Below are 19,067 nucleotides of genomic sequence, written 5' to 3' on the forward strand. Positions count from 1 at the left end.
TGTTCATAGATTGGAGAATCAACATCACCAACATCTCCATACTACCAAAAGCAATTTACAGATTTAACGTGATCCCAATCAAAATAGCAGTGACATTCTTCACAGAGCTAGAAAAAAAATGATGCTACAACTCATATGGAAACAAAAGATACCCCAAATAGGTAAAGCAAGCTTATGCAACAAATACAGACTTGTAGAATGATGGAATAGAATAGAAAATCCGGAAATCAATCCATGCATCTACAATCAACTTATCTTTGAAAAGGGAGCTAAAAATTAACCCTTGGGGCAAGGAGAGTCCCTTTAACAAATGGTGCTGGGGAAACTGGATCTTCCTTTGCAGAAATGTGAAATTAGACCCATAACTTTCACCTTACACAAAACTCTACTCAAAATGAATTGAAGACCTAAATCTATGACCTAATACCATCAAATTATTATAGAACATTGGGGAAACTCTGTAAGATATTGACATAGGCAAAGACTTCTTGGAAAAAGACCCCAGAAGCACAGGCAATCAAATCCAAAATCGACAAATGGGATTATCTCAAGTTGAGAAGCCACTGTACTACAAAAGAAACACGCAGCAAAATGAATAGGCAACCAGAAGAACAGGAGAATATATTTGCAAACTACACAACTGATAAAGGGCTAACATGCAGAACTGATAAAGAGCTCAAGGAATTCAACAACAGCTAAACAAGAAATCCAGTTAAGAAATGGGCAAAGGACTTGAACAGGCATTTTTCAAAATAGGAAATTTCAGATCGCCAACAGACACTTGAAAAAATACTCAAGATCACTAGCCATCAGGGAAATGCAAATCAAAACCATGATGATGTTTCAGCTCACTCCAGTTAAAATGGTTCTCATACAGAAATCAACAAGTGACAAATGCTGGTGAGGATGTGTGGAAAAAGCTAATGTACTCCACTGTTGGTGGGAATGTAAACTGGTGCAGCCACTCTGCAAGATAACATGTAGATAACTCAGAAATCTGAATATAGACCTACCATATGATCCAGCCATCCCACTCCTGGGAATTTAGCCTTGGATAGCAGGGAAAGATGTATCCAGGACTTGGGCTCCTGCCACCCTCATGGGAGACCAGGACAGAGCTCATGGCTCCTGGCCCTAGCAGCCATTTGGGAAATGAGCCAGTGAATTGAATATCTCCCTCTCTATTTATATTTCTATATCTATCTCTCCTTCTTTCTCTGTAGTGCTGTATTTCAAATAAATAAATAAATCTATTTAAAGATATGAATAGAACTGGATGTCATATATGAGATGAAATAAGCCAAATGTGGGAACACAAGGACCTCATAATATTACTAATTTGTGGAGTCTAAAAAAGAAAGGGTTTTCTAGAAGTTAAAGGTGTAATTAATGGGAGCCAGTGTTGTGGAGTAGTTGGTAAAAAAAAGCTGCTGCCTACAATGCCCAGAACCCACATTAATACCAGTTCATGTCCCAGCTGCTCCACTTCACATCCAGCTCTCTGTTAATGTGCCTGGGAAAAGCAGTGGATGGTGGCCCAAGTGTTTGGGTCCCTGCCCCCAATATGGGAGACATACAAGAAGTTCCTGGCTCCTGACTTGGGTCTGGCCAAGCCCTGGCTGTTGTAGCTATTTGGGGCGTGAGTCAGTGGATGGAAGATTTCTCTCTCCTTTCTCTCTCTCCATCTCTCCCTCTCTCTCTGTAACTCTGACTTAAAATAAATAAATTAACTTTAGAAAGTATAATTAATGATGGATACCAGAGGCTATGTAGAGTGGCAAGGAGAGAAGTAAGAGGAAAGGGTGATTAGTGGGCGCTGGGCTGTAGTTACTCAGGAACAAGAAGTTCTGGTGTTCTGCACAATAGAGTGACCATCGATAATGTTAACATACTGTATATTTCTCTGCTAAAAAAAAAAAAAAACAAAACTAGATGATAGGATTTTGAATGTTTTCACCATGAGATAGGTATGTTTGCTCTGATTGGATAGACAAGGCGTGCATGTACTGAAACATTATATAGCACTCCATAAATATGCACAATGTTTTGTGTCTGTTTTTTTAAATAAAGCATTATAATATTATATGTAAGTATGTTATATGTGTATTGCACACTATCTGATTACATGTACATTGTTAGTAATTTTTCATGTTTGTTGTTCATGGAAATCACATCATAAACCTATGAGCTAGAAATGGACATCATTGTATTTGCATATGAGAAATCTAAATGTCATAGCAACTAGATCACTGGAACAGAGTTTGAAAATTAGACATTTACACTATTTGTGTGAACATAAATTGGCATAGCTCTTATGGAGAACAGTAGAATCAAAACTACCAAATCTCAGCCATTCTACCTATTGTTATGTAACCAAAGGAAATGAAACTGGTACCTCAAATAAATACATGAGCCACCATATTCATTGCAGAATTATTTATAATGGTAACAACCTAAGTGTCTATAAACAGATGAATGAATAAAGAAAAATGTAATTGATAGATAGGTAGATAAATAGACAGAGAGACAGACGTATGGCTGGATGGACAGATGGATGGGTGGATGATAGATAAATGGAATATTATTTAGCCTTAAAAAAGAAATTCTGTGGGGTGGGGATTGTCTAGTAAATCCACTTGAAATCATTTGATCCGACCCAATCTAGGCAACTACAGATAGAACTCAAAATTCAATAAATCTATAGCAAGCTCATTTTAAGTTAATAATTTTGTATGTCCCATGAATGATGTTATAAATATCCAAATGGCCCTAAGCAGAAAAGAGCTTCCCTACTCCTGTATGGTTTCAACTTGAGGGAAGGTGCAGAAAAATAAATACTACATGATCTTTTATATGTGAAATTTAAAGAAGCTGAACTCACGGAAGCAAGGAATAGGATAAGGGATACCAGGGGATGGAAGGCTGGATGATGTGGTCAAAGAGTATGAAATTTCAGTTATGTAGGATGACTAAGTTCTGGAGATCCAATGTACAGCATGGTGATTATGATTAATAATAGTGTGTTGTATACTTGAAATTTGCTAAGAGAATAGATCATAATTGTTCTTATCACACCAACACAAAAAAACTATATAAGCTGGAAGTTATGTTAATTAACTTAACTATGGGAATCATCTCACATGTTACATATTAACAAAACCTCCTGTCACCCCAATGTAGACAATTTTAGTTGTCAATTAAAGCTCAAAAAAAGCTGGGGAAATGAAAACAGAAAATTAGGCATGTACCTGAAAAAACATACTGATTTATGAATATTCTAAAGTGGCCCCAGGATCCAGGCTTATCAGGCCCAAAATGTGTGAGTAAGATGAATTTCCTTGCCAAAGGCAAGAAGTAGGACATTTCTGCTTATTTTCATTTTTATTTCAATAGAAGTGAATATATACTTATAAATTTTTAACAACAGTCTGAGGCAGTAGGGAGTTCTGATTTATAACATTTTCTCATTTGCTGTTTCTGTGGTGTAAATACTTCCACGAGGGTAAATTTCAAGGTACCACAGAGCCAGGAAGAGATGCACTCATTTAGCTATTTCCAACTGATGTGAACTGGCTCCAATACACTTCTGGATATAAAAGAAAAAATACTATCATCACAAATGAAAACTTTGCCCACCATTGTTCACAGCATTTAAATGAATATTGAAGATTTTTCTCATGCAATATTGCATGGGAATTGTTATTAAACAGATTGCTGGAATTCTTTTCATTTAAGACACTAGAATGCTACTTGGTTATAAGATCTCCCAGACCTCACTTTTTCTTACTGTTTATTGTAACCCTGAACCACACAAGGATGTACACCAGTTTCTCCTGCTTGTGGAGACGTGGAATATTCTGAACTGCTCACTGGGATCTTTGGCTCAGTAAACAAGAAACCCACATGTATCAGCGCTGCTCGGTCTTTGGGGCAGGTTAAGGAAGCATGCCCAGAGCTTCACAGTTGATCTCTATTCAGATTTTCCTTCAACCATATCAAATACAGACGCCACCCTTCTCAGTAAGGGCAAGTTACTTGTTCTCTACGTTTCCATGCACTGAGTCCTTGACAGCTGGTGTGGTCTGACATTGTTAAGTGGTCTTGAGAGGCATTCTCCTACAGTTCCCCTTTATCCTTGTGAAGACTCAGCATACTCAACATGTAACTTGGGAGAATTCTGGTTATTTTCTGATATGTCTTGGAAAGTTGCCAGAGCAATTAACTCAGAATTGACAGCCAGAAGTTCCTAGATATTTGACAAACAGGAGTGCATATTTGAATCATCATTGGTTGCCAGCTTAGGCCGTTGCCATTTTCAAATGGCACAATACAGAACCTTGTATTTTTGTCCTAAGTCTCATTGTGCCATTTTGCACTTACTGCAAGAAAATATCCACAGATTATCCTTCCACTTTATTGTTAACTTTCTGGTGCCCCAGACATGTATGTAGTCATGGATTGGACTGGCTTAGGAGAGCGTAATTGGTTATCTACAAGTCTGATTCTGGTGTGAAGCATGTGTGCTTCACATTCTCCAAACACAAGATAGACTTTCCCGTTGAACTCATCAAAGATCAGGGGTGATTAGAAAAAGCCTCTTCGACTGACATGTGGAGAAAGTGACAATGCTGCAAAGCGTCAGCTCTTGATTAGAAAGGCGTGATCGTCCTCATCCTGCTCATTTTCATACTTTCACACCCGCCTCCCATGTACTGCAGCTTCAAAACAGTCACTCAGGGACGGGCTTCTAGATTTTTCTATATTGAGTTTGACAGTTGAGGCTTAATGATAAGTAACCTGCCTGCAGCAGAAATAACTTCATCTTGTGCAATATGGTAAGCCTTTGCCCTGGTAGTAGAAGGAGTGAGAGGAGCAGTATTGATTAAAGGACTTTATGTAAATATATTGCCTCAAGTGTATCTTCTTCACATACTATACTTATACTCGGGCAGCATCTAAGATTCACTCCAGCAATTTTGTATCCATAAGAAATGCTACTTAACAAATTACAAAGAGAGGAAAAATGTTAAAAGAAATGCTGAGTGAATGCATATCAGTTTGCCATGATCTTTTTTTTAAACTTTTATTTAATGAATATAAATTTCCAAAGTACAGCTTATGGATTACAATGGCTCCCCCCCCATAACGTCCCTCCCACCCGCAACACTCCCCTTTCCCACTCCCTCTCCCCTTCCATTCACATCAAGATTCATTTTAGTTTCTCTTTGTATACAGAAGATCAGTTTAGCATACATTAAGTAAAGATTTCAACAGTTTGCTCCCACACAGAAACATAAAGTGAAAAATACTGTTTGAGTACTAGTTATAGCTTTAAATCTCAATGTACAGCACACTAAGGACAAAGATCCTACACGAGGAGTAAATGCACAGTGTCTCCTGTTGTTGACTTAACAAATTGACACTCTTGTTTATGGCCTCAGTAATCACCCTAGGCTCTTGTCATGAGCTGCCAAGGCTATGGAAGCCCCCTGAGTTCACTGACTCTGATCATATTTAGACAAGGCCATGGTCAAAGTGGAAGTTCTCTCCTCCCTTCAGAGAAAGGTACCCCCCTCTCTGATGACCCATTCTTTCCACTGGAATCTCACTCGTGGAGATCTTTCATTCAGGTTTTTTTTTTTTTCCAGAGTGTCTTGGCTTTCCATGCCTGAAATACTCTCATGGGCTTTTCAGCCGGATCCGCATGCCTTAAGGGCTGATTCTGAGGCCAGAGTGCTGTTTAGGACATCTGCCATTCTATGGGTCTGCTGTGTATCCCGCTTCCCATGTTGGATCATTCTCTTCCTTTTTGATTCTATCAGCTAGTATTTGCAGATACTATTCTTGTTTATGTGATCCCTTTGGTTCTTAGAGTTTGCCATGATCTTAAAAGCTGACTTGAGACAGGAATTTAGGTGTGGCTATTTAGGAGATGGTCATAGGAAACAACGTCCAAGTACGAAGAAGTAAGAAGGGAGGGGAACTGGGTCAGAAAGAGGGTATGTGGATTGATAGGTTACCACTGAGAGCAACTGGAGCTCAGTCCCCCTGGGAATTCTCAGGAAGACAATATGAGCTTGCTTCTAAGGTAGAGGATAACTTGGTACTTGGCATCCCCTTTTCTTCATTTGCTGAGGGTGGCTCTTCGTGGGTTTTAAACATAAAACACTTTGGGCCTACCCTTTACTCCAAGTGAACATGAGAAGAAAGTGACACTGCTGCCCATCAGAGCTGCAGACGAACCTGCAGACAGACGGTGTATCCATGGTTTCCGATGGGCACCTTGAAATTGGGCATCATGGAAGTAGTTACAGCACAGAAACAAGGAAAGGCAAAATGTTATAAACATGGTTACTCTTGCCTGGACTGTCCAGGCCTCTTCCTACAGGTGCCTCCTTTCCAATTGGGCAGCTTATTTGGTAACTGGAGACTGCAGTTAACTCCCAGTTGCAGAGCTTGTGCTTCCAAATCCAAAGCAGCTTGCGTAGCGCTGGGTTTCCTTTTGTGTATATTTGTATTTTCTAATTCTTTATGTCTTTTTTCTACATGCTAGCAATTTCCTCATGCATAATTCCAGGGCACTGCTTCAACACTCATTTGTGTCTTATTTGCTATTCAAATTTCTCATTGGATTTCTTCTTTCCTACACTTAGGGTTTCACTTTTGAAGTGTCATTTTTTTTTTTTCCAAATCCATCAATTTATTCTTGATCATTTTGTTTTTATTCATTATTATTAACACTTTTTTTGTTTAGATTTTCATGTGCAATTTTATAAGTTATCTGGTAGTTCCAATATTAGTATCTCTTGGTGTCCAAATCTTGCTTATTGTTTCTTTTAACTTTTTCCTATCACAGCTGGCCTGTTTATGGGACTGGTGATACCCATTTACAAGCGTTTTGCTCAATTTTATCAGTCATGTTGACCTAAATTGGGAACATTTTTCTCCAAAAGGTATTTTCTTTGTGGGTGACTGAAAGGGACATCAATCTGAAGTCACTTCAGTCCCCTTCTCGCTTTGGCAAGGGAATACCAGTTTCAAATTCTTCACCTTATGGAGGGCTCTTTGTGTCTTGATAGCAATGCTGCTTTTGGCATCCCATTCTCTGGCCCCAACTCCACCCCATCAATATGACTCCAGTACATAGTTAGTGTGTGCATATATGTGGGGGGACAGGGATGTTGTAAACACATTGCTTGCATCTTGGGCATCTAACAATACATCAAAGACTACCTTAGGCACAACCCAGCTGTTTTATAGTGGAAGAATATGTTAATTCATCTGATAAACCATAATGCCAGAAATAGAAGTATAAAAATCTTTTCAGTAGTAATAGTTAACATCCATTAACACTTTTGGAGGACTGCTTCTTTCTTTTTCTTTTGAAGGATGTTTCCCCAGTGATATTATACTCTTACAACTTAAAGATTGATTTATTTGAAAGGCAGAGTGAAAGTGACAGAGAAATAGAAAAATCTTTAATCCACTGGATCATATCCCTAATGCCTGCAACATAGGGTTCCACCAGGGTGAAGCCAAGAGCCAGGAACTCCATCTGGGTCTTCCACTTGAGTAGCAGGGACTGGAGCCATCAAGATGCTGGAAGGTGTATCAGAAGCAGAGTAGCCAGGATACTAACTGGCACTCTAATATGGAGTATGGGAGTCCTAAGCTGTGGCTTAACTTGCTGCACCACAGTGTGCCTCTGAAACACTGCCTTTTCTTTTTTTTTTTCTTTTTTTATTTTATTTTATTTTTTGACAGGCAGAGTGGACAGTGAGAGAGAGAGACAGAGAGAAAGGTCTTCCTTTGCCGTTGGTTCACCCTCCAATGGCCACCGCGGCCAGCGTGCTGCGGCTGGCGCACCGCACTGATCCGATGGCAGGAGCCAGGAGCCAGGTGCTTTTCCTGGTCTCCCATGGGGTGCAGGGCCCAAGCACCTGGGCCATCCTCCACTGCACTCCCTGGCCACAGCAGAGAGCTGGCCTGGAAGAGGGGCAACCGGGACAGAATCCGGCGCCCCAACCGGGACTAGAACCCGGTGTGCCGGCGCCGCTAGGTGGAGGATTAGCCTAGTGAGCCGCGGCGCCGGCCCGAAACACTGCCTTTTCAAGGTACACAGTTTAGGGACTAAGAAAATGTCCAAAACATTAGAATACATTTCAGAGACCTAAGGCTTCATCCTTTTTGCCACTCTATTGGGTTTAATTTAATGCTCTATATTGATTTTTTCCATTCAAAGTTATATTTATGCATATATTTTAATTTTTAGGCTCATTATTCTCATGTATCAATCTTTTTACTCTGATGATTAAGAATGAGATTATCAAACTAGAGAGTTTAAGTGAAAGGAGAAAATGACTAATGGCTTAGGTAATCTATAAAATAAATAGATATTATTCTGCCATTTTTTGATGAACAGAAATTACCACCCATTTAAGACTTTTTTCCTTAAAATGAGCTTAAAATCAGCTCTCTACTCTTCTACTGGGTAAGTTTTCTGATTACACATGTTGAAATCAGAAACCTACTGAGAAATATTTTATATAAATATCCTATATAATTGATGTGGAATTATGAATGAGCCAGGTATGTACACTGTGGTCTATAAGCGAATGCATGAATTCCCTTTCTTGATTAATTTTAAGGCTTTACTTTTTTTTTTTTTTTTTGACAGGCAGAGTGGACAGTGAGACAGAGAGACAGGGAGAAAGGTCTTCCTTTACCGTTGGTTCACCCTCCAATGGCTGCTGCGGCCGGCACACCGGTGCTGATCCAAAGCCAGGAGCCAGGTGCTTCTCCTGGTCTCCCATGTGGGTGCAGGGCCCAAGCACTTGGGCCATCCTCCACTGCCCTCCCGGGCCACAGCAGAGAGCTGGACTGGAAGAGGAGCAACCGGGACAGAATCCAGCACCGAATCCGGCACCCCGACCAGGACCAGAACCCAGGGTGCTGGCGCCACAGGTGGAGAATTAGCCTATTGAGCCACGGCACCGGCCAAAGGCTTTACTTTTAAGAATCACTCTCTCTCTCTCTCTCTGTTTCTCTTTCTCTCTTTTAACAAATTTATTTTACTTATTTGAGAGACAGAGTTACAGAGAGAGCTAGAGACAGAGATGTCTTCCATCCATTGGTTCACTCCCCAAATATCTGCAACAGCTGATGCTGTGCTGATCCGAAGTCAGGAGCCAGGAGCTTTTTCCAAATCTCCCACATGGGTGCAGTGGTCCAAGAGCTAGGGCCATCTTCCACTGCTTTCCCAGGTGCATTAGTAGGGAGCTGGATCAGAAGTGGAGCAGCTGGAACTTGAACCAGTGCCCAGATGGGATGCCGGCACTGCAGGCTGGGTCTTTAGACTGCTGCACCACAGCACTGGCCCCCAAGAACCACTGTCTTTTAAAAAGATTATTTACATATAGAATTAGTATGTTCAATGTTTATCAAATGAATTAAGATTTTTAGGATCACTTTTGTTTCAAGCTAATTTTTCTCAATCTTTCACAATCCTATGAGCATGTCTAATTAAAAGTAAAATTACATTTCAATTCTCTTATGTAGGTGTTTGTATGAAATATTTAAGAGATTCAAGTTGGCCATATAGAGAAGCCCAGAGTTCACCCCCTTCTCCACCATGAAGACTCAAAGCAGTTACTTCTGGAGGTAAGTGCCTAAGAAAGAACACCTGACTGTGTTTAAAGACAAACAGAAATGGTGGAAACCCTGGAGGGTGCCGATTGCAGTCACAGCCACCTAGAGAGGAACAAAGCCAAACCTGCCTTCTGAAGCCTCAGATCCATAGCCAGAGAAGGCCCTGTGCAGGGGAAAGGGTGAGCAAGGACAGCCACAGCAGAATGAGCCTGCAGGAATCCCTCACCCAGGGATTCCTGTGCTGCAGAGGAATCAAGCCATCACAAACAAGGAGCTCAATAAAGAGAACTCGTAGGAAAACTAAGGGCTTCTTTGCTTCAGAGAAGGAACTCACATTGTCTCCTTCTCCATTTCTCCATGCAAGGGCTGCAGCTATGTGGCACCATCTGGAGAGGGGGCCCACTGGCCCAATCTATACTGTGCGAGGAGACAGAACCCATGTCTATCCTCTTCCCAGGGGTCCCAAGGACAGTCCTGCATTCTAGCAAGGAAGACTTAGTCCAAATTCTCTTAACAGAACAATAGCACTACCAACACCCTAGCCCACACAGCATTCTGTACTTCAGCATGCAGTGAGAGAGGGCACCTGGGACAGCCAGGTGCTAGGACCCTGGAAGCAGTAGACCTGCTACTTCAGAACTGGGGATTATTCTCTGTACTGCCTCCCTTCTCAACGACTGGAAATACTGCAGGTTGCAGCTGGAATCTGTGCACACTGGAACTCAGTCAAGGTTCTTGTGCTTCTTCCTAGTCTGACTACAGATGCCCAGAGTTCCCTGCACACAAGGGGTGGGTCTTGCAGTGGGGTCTTAACCAGTTCCCTGGGGCTCCAAATAGTGTGAACAACTGGGTGGTGGAGATCACTGGGACCGTGTGCTCACTCGGAATAGTGATCAGCCCACTCCCAATGGCATAGTGAAGGACTGGTGGATTAACTCCACACTAGTTGTCTCTAACACCATTCCTTGCAAGCACACACAATATGGTCAGAGCTGCTACCGCATGCCAAACTCCAGCATCACTCTGGACTCCTACCCCTGCCATGTACAGTGACCAGAGTTCTCTGGCCTCACCCAGCACATGTACTTGGAGCTCTGCCTAATGCTTTCTGTACCCCACCTAGTTAAGCAACACCTTACTCTCAATGGAACTTGGAACTAGGCTTTCCATGAGATCTGACCAACAGTGTCTGTGATGTGTTCAGGACCTCCTTGGGGCTCAGGGCTCCAGCCTTCCTATAGAAGCTGACAGATTTGGGGTGTTGCTGCTCAATTTTTGCTCAGGCCAGAAGTTTTTACACTCAATCTAGCCCAGCATGCAGCTTGGAGAGTAGCCGAATACTGCTAACTCTACTGTCACAGAGCCAAAGTCCTGAGCCTTACAAATGATACTTGGGCATGTACTACATACAAAAACAGAAATATTGGGGCCAGAGCTGTGGCATAGTGGGTAAAGCCACTGCCTGTGGTGCAGGCATCCCATATGGGTGCCGGTTTGAGACCTCGCTGCTCCACTCCGATATAGCTCTCTACTATTGCCTGGGAAAGCAGAAGATGGCCCAAGTCCTTGAGACCCTGTACTCGTGTGAGAGACCCAGAAGAAGCTCCGGGCTCCTGGCTTCGGATGGCACAGCTCTGGCCTTTGCGGACAACTGGGGAGTGAACCAGCAGATGGAAGACCTCTCTCTGCCTCTCCTTCTCTCTCTGTGTAACTCTTTCAAATCAAACAAATAAATATTAAAAAAAAACAATATGATCAATATCATAAAAGAATGTAAAGGTTGGAAACCTAATTGCAAAAACACAAAGGAAATTCAAAACAAACAATAGGAATGCTTAAGAAAAATGGCAGGGGCCGGCGCCGCGGCTCACTAGGCTAATCCTCCACCTTGCGGCGCCGGCACACCAGGTTCTAGTCCCGGTTGGGGCGCCGGGTTCTGTCCCGGTTGCCCCTCTTCCAGGCCAGCTCTCTGCTATGGCCAGGGAGTGCAGTGGAGGATGGCCCAGGTGCTTGGGCCCTGCACCCCATGGGAGACCAGGAAAAAGCACCTGGCTCCTGGCTCCTGCCATCGGATCAGCGCGGTGCGCCGGCTGCAGCGGCGGCCATTGGAGGGTGAACCAACGGCAAAGGAAGACCTTTCTCTCTGTCTCTCTCACTGTCCACTCTGCCTGTCAAAAAAAAAAAAAAAAAAAAAGAAAACAGCAGGAACAAGTCATAACTTACCAATAATAATCTTAAATAGAAATGGGATAGATTCCACCATTAAAATATACAGATTGAATAACAATAAAATAAGATCCAGCTATATGGTGCCTACAAGAAACACACTTCACCAATAAAGACACACACAGACATGAAAGTGAAAGGATGGAAAAAGTTGTTCCATATAAATGGAAATCAAAAGTGAGTAAGAGAAGCTATACTTAATGAAACAAAATAGATTTTAAATAAAAACAATCAAAAGAGACAAGATCACTATGTAATGATCAGGGCATCAATTTTAGAAGAAGATATGACTTTCATAAATGTCTATACACTGACTTACCCCAAATGGTAGAGTTAGAAACCTGCCAGGGGATTCCAATTCAATCCCATCAAGGTGGCATGTACCAATGCCATATCACTAGTCCAAGTGATCAATTTCAGTTCACAATTGATCATAATGATAGGTCTAAGAGTCAAAAGGATCACATAAACAAGACTAGTGTTTGCTAATACTAACTGATAGAATTAAAAAGGGAGAGAACGATCCAACATGGGAAGTGGGATACACAGCAGACTCATAGAATAGCAGATGTCCTAAACAGCACTCTGGCCTCAGAATCAGCCCTTAAGGCATTCGGATATGGCTGAAGAGCCCATGAGAGTACTTCAGGCATGGAAAGCCAAGGCACTCTGGAAAAAAAAAAAAAAAGAAAGAAACCTAAATGAAAGATCTCTGTGAGTGAGATCCCAGTGGAAAGAACGGGTCATCAGAGAGGGGGGTACCTTTCTCTGAAGGGAGGAGAGAACTTCCACTTTGACTATGACCTTGTCTAAATAAGATCAGAGTTGGCAAACTCAAAAGGCTTCCATCGCCTTGGCAACTCATGGCTAGAGCCTAGGGTGATCACTGACGCCATAAACATGAATGCCAATTTGTTAAGTCAACAACAGGAGTCACTGTGCACTTACTCCTCATGTAGGATCTCTGTCCTTAATGTGTTGTACAATGTGAATTAATATTATAACTAGTACTCAGTATTTTATACTTTGTGTTTCTGTGTGGGTACAAACTGTTGAAATGTCTACTTACTATATAGTAAATTGATCTTCTGTATATAAAGATAATTGAAAATGAATCTTGATGTGAATATAATGGGAGAGGGATCAGGAGATGGGAGGGTTGCAGGTGGAAGGGAAGTTATAGGGGGAAAAAGCCATTGTAATCCATAAGCAGTACTTCGGAAATTTATATTTATTAAATAAAAGTTAAAAAAATAAATGTCTATATACTTTATACTGGGGCATCCAGTTTTATAAGACAAATGTTAATTTATCTAAAGGGAGACATAATCTCTAGTGCAATAATACTGGGGATTTTTAACTTTCACTTTCATCACGGACAGATAAATCAGACAAAAAAACATAAAGCAACAACAACAACAACAAAAAAAAAAACAACAGAGCTAGTCTAACGCAATAGACCAAATAGACCTCCCAGACATCTGCAGAACATTCCATCCCACAGCTCCACAATATACTTTATTTTTATCAGTACATGGAAATTCCCTTGGATAGACCTATGCTAGAGCATAAAACAAGTCTCAACAAACTCAAAAATTGAAATCATCTCATTTATCTTTTCTCAGCAAAACTGAATAAAGCTGGGAATTAACAAGAAAATAAAATTTAGAAATTTTACAAACACTTGGAGACTGAAGAGCAATGTTCCTGATTGAACAGTATGTCACTGATGAAATCAAAAGGGAAATAAAAAAAAATATCTGGATGAATGAGCATGAAAATACAACATATTAAAACTTATAGAATACCTAAAAAAGTAGTGTTAAGAGGAATGGTCATTGCAGTAAGTGCTTACATTTTAAAAGAGGAAAGATCAAAACATTATCTAACAACACATCTGTAAAAAAGAAGAATAAACCAAATTCCACGTTAGTTGGAGAAAAGAAATAATAGAAATCACAGAATAAATAAGCAAGATAGAAATCAATACAAAAGTGTAATGAAATGAAAATCTGGCTTTTTAAAAAAAGTACAGAAAATTGATAAAGCATTAGTCAGATGGAAAAAGAAGACTCAAAAAAGTAAAATCAGAGATGAAAAAGAAAATATTACAACTGATACTGTAGAAATATAAAGAATCACTAGGAACTGTTATGAAAACCCAAATGACAATGAGTTGGAAAATCTACAAGAAATGAATAGATTTCTGGAAAGATATAATTTATCAAAATTGAGGAATGAATACTTGCAAAACCTGAGTAGACCAATAGCCAAGGCTGAGATGAGTAAGTAGCAAAGAATCTCCCAACAAAGAAAATCCTAGGACCAAATGGTTTCAGTGAATTCTATTAAACCTTTAAGGAAAGACTAAAGCCGATTCTTTTCAAACTATTACAAACAGTTGAAAGAGTTTGAACCCTTTGCAAACTCATTGTATGAGGCCAGAGTTGCTTAATTGCAAGACCAGAGAATAATACAACAAAAAATGAGAACTGTAGAAAAATATCCCCAGTGAAAGTAAATGCAAAAACTCTTAAATAAAATTGAATCCAACAACATAGCAAAAAGAACATCCACTTTGACCAAGTGGGATTCATCCCAAGGATACATGGATGGTTCAAAATATGCAAATCAATAAACATGATCCACCACATCAACAGAATGAAGTATAAAAATCATATAATTATCTCAATAGATACAAAGAAAATATTTGATAAAATACAACATGCCTTCATGATTAAAAAAATCCTATAAAAGTGTAGAAGAATATAGAAGGAACATACCTCAACACAATAAGGGCTATATACCACAAGTCCACAGACAGCATCATATTGAATGGGGAAAGCTGGAAGCATTTCCACTAAGATCTGAAACCAAACAAGGATGTTCACCGCCACCAAATCTTTTAAATAGATTTACATTTATTTATTTATTTAAGGGACAGAGTAACAGAAAGAAAGAGGAGTAGAGAAAGAAAGGTCTTCTTTGGCTGATTCACTCTCCAAAAAACAGTCAAGTCTGGGCCAGGCTGAAACCAGGAGCCAGGAACTCCATCCAAATCTCCCATGTGGGTGGTAGAGACCTAAGCACTTGGGTGATCTTCTGCTGTCTTCCCATTGCATTAGCAGGAAGCTGGATCAGAAACAGAGCAGCCTGGACTTGAACTGACTCTTTCATATGTGATTCCTGTGTTGCAAGAAGAGTCATAGCATGCTGCACCTTAACTCTCGCCCCTACTCTCACCACTTTTATTCAATATAGTTCTGGAAGTAAGCAAGGAAAAAGAAAATAGGTGGATATAAATTGCAAAGGAGGGATACCAATTATCTGTGTTTGGAGATGACATGATTTTTTTTTTTTTTTTTGACAGGCAGAATTAGACAGTGAGAGAGAGACGGAGAGAAAGGTCTTCCTTTTCCGTTGGTTCACCCCTCAAATGGCCGCTACTGCTGGAGCTACACCAATCTAAAGCCAGGAGTCAGGTGCTTTCTCCTGGTCTCCCATGTGGGTGCAGGGCCCAAGCACTTGGGCCATCCTCCACTGCCCTCCTGGGCCACAGCAGAGAGCTGCACTGGAAGAGGAGCAACTGAGACTAGAACCCAGCGCCCATATGGGATGACGGCACCGCATGGCGGACGATTAACCAAGGGAGCCATGGTGCTGGCCCCAATGATGACATGACCCTTTGCATGGGGAACTGAAAGAATCCACCAAAGACTGATAACTGATAATTAGAACTGAAAAGAGAATTATGTAAAATATCAAGGCACAAAATCAACACACAAAAATAAATAGCATTCTTATATACCAACAATGATCTATCTGAGGAATCACTTATAATTACAATATCATTCAAAATAAATTCCAAAAATAAATTCCTTGGGTTAAATCTAACCAAGGGTGTGAAAGATCTATGTGATGAAAATTATAAAACAAGGAAGGATAAACATTATTAAAATGCCCATAATACCCAAAGCAATTTACAGAGTAAATATAATCCCCATTAAAATTCCCAGGATATTCATCACAGAAATAGAAAAAACAATCCTAAAATCTATATGGAAACACAAAAGATTCCAAATAGAAAAATCAATCTTAAACAATAAAACCAAGGCTTGATACATCACAATATCAGATTATTCGGCATATTACAGGATATCCAAAATTCACTGAATGAGGTACTTAGAAAAAAATAGACATATGGACCAATGGAACAGACTAGAAACCAAGAAATAGAGACATCCATTTACAATGAACAACTCTTTGACAAACCTGCTAAAAATATTATCTGGAGAAAGGATAGTCCTTCCAATAAATAGTGCTGAGAAAATTGGACTTCCACATACAGATGTTTGGGAAAAAAAATGCTTACATTATACCTTGTACAAAAATAGACTCAAAATGGATCAAGCATCTAAATCTAAGTTTTGATACTCTACTAGGAGAAAACATCAGAGAAACAATGCAAGATATTAACCTAGAAAAACCTTTTGTTAAGGCCTCAAAAACACAGGCAACAAAAGCACATATAGAAAAAGTTGCATTGTATCAAGCTAAACAGCTTCTGCACAGCAAAGGGAACAACACGAAAGTGAAAAGACAATGAACAGAACGGGAGAAAATACTTGCAAACTCTGCATCTGATAAAATGTTAGCAAAAAAAAACATGTAAGGAGCTCAAGTAACTCAACAACAAAATGAACAATCCAGATAAGAAATGGGCAAAGGATATGAATAGTCATTTATCATAGGAAGAAATACAAATAGCCAATAGACGTGAAAAAATTCTCAGGCTCACTATCCATCAAGGAAATGCAACTGAAAACCTCAATGCGATACCAGTTTACCCTGGTTAGAATGGCTATTACCAAAAATGGAAAAATAACAAGTACTGATGAGGTTATGGAGCAAATAAAATGGCATAGATGTCATATTATTTTGGTATATAGATAATCATAAATAGTCTCTTCACTGAACTATACTATCTAAATGACTATTTATCCTTCTTTCCTCACTTTATGTTCCTTGCTATGAATTCCGCATTCTGTGATATTAATATCCCTGTTTTCAAGAAAAAATGTATATATGTATATGTGTATAACATCTACAAATTAAGGGAATATACAAAATTTTAAAAATTATTAAATATTAAATTTTAAAAATGTTTCCAAGAGCTCAATTAAAATAACAATGGCATATTGTACCTCATAAATATGTATAACTATTTTTAATAAAATATTTGCAGTGTTTAAATGACATTTAGCTACACAAAAGAATCTATAGGTGTCGCTCCCCCTCTTCATGGAGGAACAACACAGGACCCTGCGCTGTTCTTTTGTCTGCTCGGCCCTCCCCGGGTTTGCTGCTGGTTCTTCCCGGGTTGGCTACCGTCCCTTCCACCTCCGTGGAAGGGCGGTTCCCCCGCCACATTCCCCACTTCCGCGGGGGAGCGGCACACCGCCGGCCAGCTCTCTCGGGGGCTGCACAGGTGTTCCTTCGGATGTTCCCCTTAGATGTTCCTGGTGCATGTTGTCTCTCTCCTCCTTTATAGTCCTCTTCCACCAATCCCAACTCTGCTACCCACACGCCGAGTACGCTGCTCTCCTCCAATCAGGAGCAGGTCCTACAGTTTGTTGGTTGAACTGGAGGCAGCTGAGCAGAAGCTGTTTCTCCCTTCTCAGCGCCATATTGTGGGAGAGCAGATGCATAGAATAAGTCTTAATTCCAGTAACTTAGTCTAGTCCGAGTTGCTCCCCACAATAGGACCCTTTGCTCTTCGGTTTAACATATACATTTTTCCTTTCTTTCATTGGATTTTAATTCTTATAGCTTATTTTTTCAATATTAACTTTAAAAATTCACTTGTAATGAATATCTAGATACATTGTCACTATTAATAGGTACATTGTTCAAAATCATGCTAAAATACATACTTGGAATGTATATCTTTAAAAAAACTATCCATAAGACAAATTTTTAGAAGTAAAACACTGGATTAAATGATAAACTAATTTCTGCATACATAAAGAACATTTACAGATACCATTCTCCCTAACAGTTTGTGGAATTGCCTACTTCCCACGTCTTTACAATACCTAATGTGATCAAATTCAATTTTTAGTCATTCAGGTAGTAGTGCAATGTGATGACAATTTTTTCACCTCCTGCTTCCCATTCATCCATCATCTCTGTCCTCAGTTTCTAAAACCTCATTCAATGAATTTTGGATATCCTGAATTAACTTTGGATATCCTGTATCAAAACCCAATAGCTTCGGGCTAGACCTGTGGCTAAGCCTCCGCCTGGGGCCTGCATTCCTTATGACCACTGGTTCATGTCTAGTGGCTGCTCCTTTTCCAATCCAGCTCTTTGCCTCTTTGCCTATGGCCTGGGAAAGCAGTGGAAGATGGCCCAAGTGGTTGGGGCCCTGTAACCTTGTGGGGGTCTCAGAAGAAGCTCCTGGATCCTGGCTTAGATTGGGCCCAGCTCTGGCCATTGTGGCCATTTGGGGACGTGAACCAGCAGATGCAAAACATTTCTCTCTGTCTCTCCCTCTCTGTGTCTGTAGCTCTAACTCTCAAATAAATAAATGCAATCATTTTTTTAAAAAACTCAATAACTTTTAACATTTATATTACGTTTTCCATGTCTTTGTCTCTTTGCCCTAAGTGCTGACTTATTTCTTTAAGCTTCTTATTCAAATTACTTCTTTGGCAATGTTTTCATTAAGTTAATTATTCAGTAGTCAAGTAATCTTTTTAAATTTTGCAATCCTATTTAAAATTCCCAGAAACATTTTTTCTCTGATTAGCACTTCTGTTACAGCAGCTGTGAGACACCTCCTCAGAAGACCTCTGTTCTTCCTCATCCTCCTTTTTCAATCAATGGGTTTTCATCAAAAGTTTGTTGATGAATGGTCATGGGTTCAGTTTTGTAAAGGAAGGATTAAGTTGATCTTTGTGTTTACCTGGCATCTGTTCCCCTGGATGAGCAGTGTCTTCAATAAAGAAGCTTTTTTCTTTGAATAGGAGTTAGCAGGTGTGTTACGGAAGAAGATGCTGGCGGCTGTGTTGTGTTATTGGACAGACCCAGGCAACAGATAGGGTTTGATTGGGATTTCTAAGGTGGAGATTCCTTGCAAGCCAATATCAGGGGAGGTTTCCTTGGAGGATTCTAATGATTTTGCTTCTGGG

Source organism: Oryctolagus cuniculus, chromosome 3 (genome assembly GCF_051225735.1).
Source record: "Oryctolagus cuniculus isolate XC-2025 breed Fujian yellow rabbit chromosome 3, ASM5122573v1, whole genome shotgun sequence".
In the NCBI taxonomy this organism is placed as follows: domain Eukaryota; kingdom Metazoa; phylum Chordata; class Mammalia; order Lagomorpha; family Leporidae; genus Oryctolagus; species Oryctolagus cuniculus.